We start from the raw sequence: 5,111 nt of genomic DNA on the forward strand, positions 1-5,111 counted from the left end.
TAAAACAGACAACCTCCCAAAGTACGCATTCGTCAAACCTTTTAAAGTTTGACTAAATTATGCAGAAGATAACATAATTGTGATACCAAATAAATACATTACGAAAACGTATTTCATGGTGGATGTATTTGTTGGGGAACGTTGCATGGGAAACAAAAATTTTCCTACGGTCACGAAGATCAATCTAGGAGATGAACATCTACGAGATGAGAGATTACATCTACATACCCTTATAGATCGCTAAGCAGAAGCGTTAAGAAATGCGGTTGATGTTGCCGAACATCTTCGCGATCCAATCACGATCCGTCCCGCGAACTCCAGATCCAAGTGCCGAACGGGCGGCACCTCCGCGTTTAACACACGTACGGCTTGATGACGCCTTCACCTCCTCGATCCAGCGAGCGATGGTGAAGTGGTAGCTCGAGTCCTCCGGCAGCAAGATGGCGTGATGGCGGTGGTGGTGGAGAAATCTCAGTAGGGCTTCGCCAAGCCTCACGGAGAAGAAGAAGGACTACGAGGGAGAGAGAGGGCAGTGCCGTGGCATAGATGGGTGCGGCTGCCCTCCCTCTTGTTGGAAATATGCCCTAGAGGCTATAATAAATTAGTTATTATTATATTTCCTTGTTCATGATAATCGTTTATTATCCATTCTATAATTGTATTGAAAGGAAACTCAGATACATGTGTGGGTACATAGACAACACCATGTCCCTAGTAAGCGTCTAGTTGACTAGCTCATTGATCAATAGATGGTTACGGTTTCCTGACCATGGACATTGGATGTCGTTGATAACGGGATCACATCATTAGGAGAATGATGTGATGGACAAGACCCAATCCTAAGCCTAGCACAAAGATCGTAGTTCGTATGCTAAAACTTTTCTAATGTCAAGTATCATTTCCTTAGACCATGAGATTGTGCAACTCCCGGATACCGTAGGAATGCTTTGCGTGCACCAAACGTCACAACGTAACTGGGTGGCTATAAAGGTGCACTATGGGTGTCTCCGAAAGTGTCTGTTGGGTTGGCACGAATCGAGACTGGGATTTGTCACTTCGTGTAAACAGAGAGGTATCTCTGGGCCCACTTGGTAGGACATCATCATAATGTGCACAATGTGACCAAGGGGTTGATCACGGGATGGTGTGTTACGGAACGAGTAAAGAGACTTGCCGGTAACGAGATTGAACAAGGTATCGGCATATCGACGATCGAATCTCGGGCAAGTACAATACCACTAGACAAAGGGAATTATATACGAGATTGATCGAATCCTCGACATCGTGGTTCATCCGATGAGATCATCATGGAACATGTGGGATCCAACATGGGTATCCAGATCCCGTTGTTGGTTATTGATCGGAGAACGTCTCGGTCACGTCTGCATGGTTCCCGAACCTGTAGGGTCTACACACTTAAGGTTCGATGACGCTAGGGTTATAAAGGAAGTTTGTATGTGGTTACCGAATGTTTTCTGGAGTCCCGGATGAGATCCCGGATGTCAAGAGGAGTTCCGGAATGGTCCGGAGGTAAAGATTTATATATGGGAAGTCCTGTTTTGGTCACCGGAAAAGTTTCAGCTTTTATCGGTAACGTACGAGGCAAAGGGGCAGCCCAACACACGAGGTTCTTCTCCTGTTGGCGCAGCCCTACCTCTCTTTCTCCTCATATCTCGCGGTGCTTGGCGAAGCCCTGCAGGATTGCCACGCTCCTCCACCACCACCACACCGTTGTGCTGCTGCCGGACGGAGTCTTCCTCAACCTCTCCTTCTCTCCTTGCTGGATCAAGGCATGGGAGACGTCACCGGGCTGTACGTGTGTTGAACGCGGAGGTGCCGTCCGTTTGGCACTAGGATCTCCGGTGATTTGGATCACGACGAGTACGACTCCTTCAACCCCGTTCTCTTGAACGCTTCCGCTTAGCGATCTACAAGGGTATGTAGATGCACTCTCCTTCCCCTCGTTGCTGGTTTCTCCATAGATAGATCTTGGTGACACGTAGGAATTTTTTTGAATTTCTGCTACGTTCCCCAATAGTGACATCATGAGCTAGGTCTATTGCGTAGATTCTTTGCACAAGTAGAACACAAAGTAGTTGTGGGCGTTGATTTTGTTCAACATGCTTACCGTTACTACTCCAATCTTGATTCAGCGGCATTGTGGGATGAAGCGGCCCGGACCGACCTTACACGTATACTTACGTGAGACAGGTTCCACCGACTGACATGCACTTGTTGCATAAGGTGGCTAGCGGGTGCCAGTCTCTCCCACTTTACTCGGATCGGATTCGATGAAAAGGGTCCTTATGAAGGGTAAATAGCAATTGACATATCACGTTGTGGTTTTTGCGTAGGTAAGAAACGTTCTTGCTAGAAACCCATAGCAGCCACGTAAAACATGCAAACAACAATTAGAGGACGTCTAACTTGTTTTTTCATGGTATGCTATGTGATGTGATATGGCCAAGAAGAATGTAATGAATGATATGTGATGTATGAGATTGATCATGTTCTTGTAATAGGAATCACGACTTGCATGTCGATGAGTATGACAACCGGCAGGAGCCATAGGAGTTGTCTTAATTTATTGTATGACCTGCGTGTCATTGAACAAACGCCATGTAATTACTTTACTTTATTGCTAACCGGTAGCCATAGTAGTAGAAGTAATAAGTTGGCGAGACAACTTCATGGAGACACGATGATGGAGATCATGATGATGGAGATCATGGTGTCATGCCAGTGACGATGATGATCATGGAGCCCCGAAGATGGAGATCAAAAGGAGCAAAATGATATTGGCCATATCATGTCACTATTTGATTGCATGTGATGTTTATCATGTTTATACATCTTATTTGCTTAGAACGACGGTAGTAAATAAGATGATCCCTCATTAAAATTTCAAGAAAGTGTTCCCCCTAACTGTGCACCATTGCGAAAGTTCGTCGTTTTGAAGCACCACGTGATGATCGGGTGTGATAGATTCTAACGTTCACATACAACGGGTGTAAGCCAGATTTACACACGGAAACACTTAGGTTAACTTGACGAGCCTAGCATGTACAGACATGGCCTCGGAACACAAGAGACCGAAAGGTCGAGCATGAGTCGTATGGAGGATACGATCAACATGAAGACGTTTACCGATGATGACTAGTCCGTCTCACGTGATGATCGGACACGACCTAGTGGACTCGGATCATGTAATCACTTAGATGACTAGAGGGATGTCTATCTGAGTGGGAGTTCATAAGATGAACTTAATTATCCTGAACATAGTCAAAAACCCTTTGCAAATTATGTCATAGCTCGCGCTTTAGTTCTACTGTTTTAGATATGTTCCTAGAGAAAATATAGTTGAAAGTTGACAGTAGCGATTATGCGGACAGTAGAAAGCTTATGTCCTTAATGCACCGCTCAGTGTGCTGAACCCCAAACGTCGTCTGTGGATGTTGCGAACATCGGACATACATGTTTTGATAACTACGTGATAGTTCAGTTAAACGGTTTAGAGTTGAGGCACCAAAGACATTTTTCGAAACGTTGCGGGACATATGAGATGTTTCGAGGGCTGAAATTGGGATTTCAGGCTCGTGCCCACGTCAAGAGGTATAAGACCTCTGACGATTTTTTCTTAGCCTGCAAACTAAGGGAGAAAAGCTCAATCATTGAGCTTGTGCTCAGATTGTCTGAGTACAACAATCATTTGAATCGAGTGGGAGTTGATCTTCCAGATGAGATAGTGATGTTTCTACAAAGTCATTGCCACCAAGCTGCTAGAGCTTCGTGATGAACTATAACATATCAGGGATAGATATGATGATCCTTGAAGTATTCGCGATGTTTGACACCGCGAAAGTAGAAGTCAAGAAGGAGCATCAATTGTTGATGGTTGGTGAAACCGCTAGTTTCAAGAAGGGCAAGGGCAAGAAGGGATACTTCATGAAACAACAAATCAGCTGCTGCTCTAATGAAGAAACCCAAGGTTGAACCCAAACCCGAGACTAAGTGCTTCTGTAATAAGGGGAACAGCCACTGGAGCAGAATCACCCTAGATACTTGGTAGATGAGAAGGCTGACAAGGTCGATAGAAGTATATTGGATATACATTATGTTAATGTGTACTTTACTAGTACTCCTAGTAGCACCAGGGTATTAGATACCGGTTCGGTTGCTAAGTGTTAGTAACTCGAAATAAAAGGCTACGGAATAACCGGAGACTAGCTAAAGGTGAGCTGACGATATGTGTTGGAAGTGTTTTCCAATCTTGATGTGATCAAGCATCGCACGCTCCCTCTACCATTGAGTTTGGTGTTTGCGTTGAGCATAGACATGATTGGATTATGTCTATCGCAATACGGTTATTCATTTAAGGAGAATAATGGTTACTACGTTTATTTGAATAATACCTTCAATGGTCTTACACCTAAAAGAATGGTTTATTGAATCTCGATCGTAGTGATACACATTTTCATGCCAAAAGATATAAGATAGTAATGATAGTACCACTTACTTTTGGCACTGCCATGTAAGTCATATTGGTGTAAAACGCATGAAGAAGCTCCATGTTGATGGATCTTTGGACTCACTCGTTTTTGAAAAGATTGAGACATGCGAACCATGTCTATTGGTGTATACGCATAAAGAAACTCCATGCAGATGGATCGTTTGGACTCACTTGATTTTTGAATCACTTGAGACATGCAAATCATACCATATGGGCAAGATGACTGAAAGCCTCGGTTTCAGTGAAATGGAACAAGAAAGCAACTTGTTGGAAGTAATACATTTTGATGTGTGCAGTCCAATGAGTGCTGAGGCACGCAGTGGATATCGTTATGTTCTTAGTTCATAGATGATTTGAGTAGGTACTGAGAATATTTACTTGATGAAACACAAAGTCTGAATTATTGAATGGTTCAAGTAATTTCAGAATGAAGTTGAAGATCTTCGTGACAAGAGGATAAAATGTCTATGATATGATCATGGAGATGAATATCTGAGTTACGAGTTTTGGCACGCAATTAAGACATTGTGGAAATTGTTTCACAATCAATACCGCCTAGAACACCATAGTGCGATGGTGTGTCCGAACATCATAGTTGCAC

The sequence above is a fragment of the Triticum dicoccoides genome, chromosome 5B (genome assembly GCF_002162155.2).
Source record: "Triticum dicoccoides isolate Atlit2015 ecotype Zavitan chromosome 5B, WEW_v2.0, whole genome shotgun sequence".
Lineage (NCBI taxonomy): Eukaryota > Viridiplantae > Streptophyta > Magnoliopsida > Poales > Poaceae > Triticum > Triticum dicoccoides.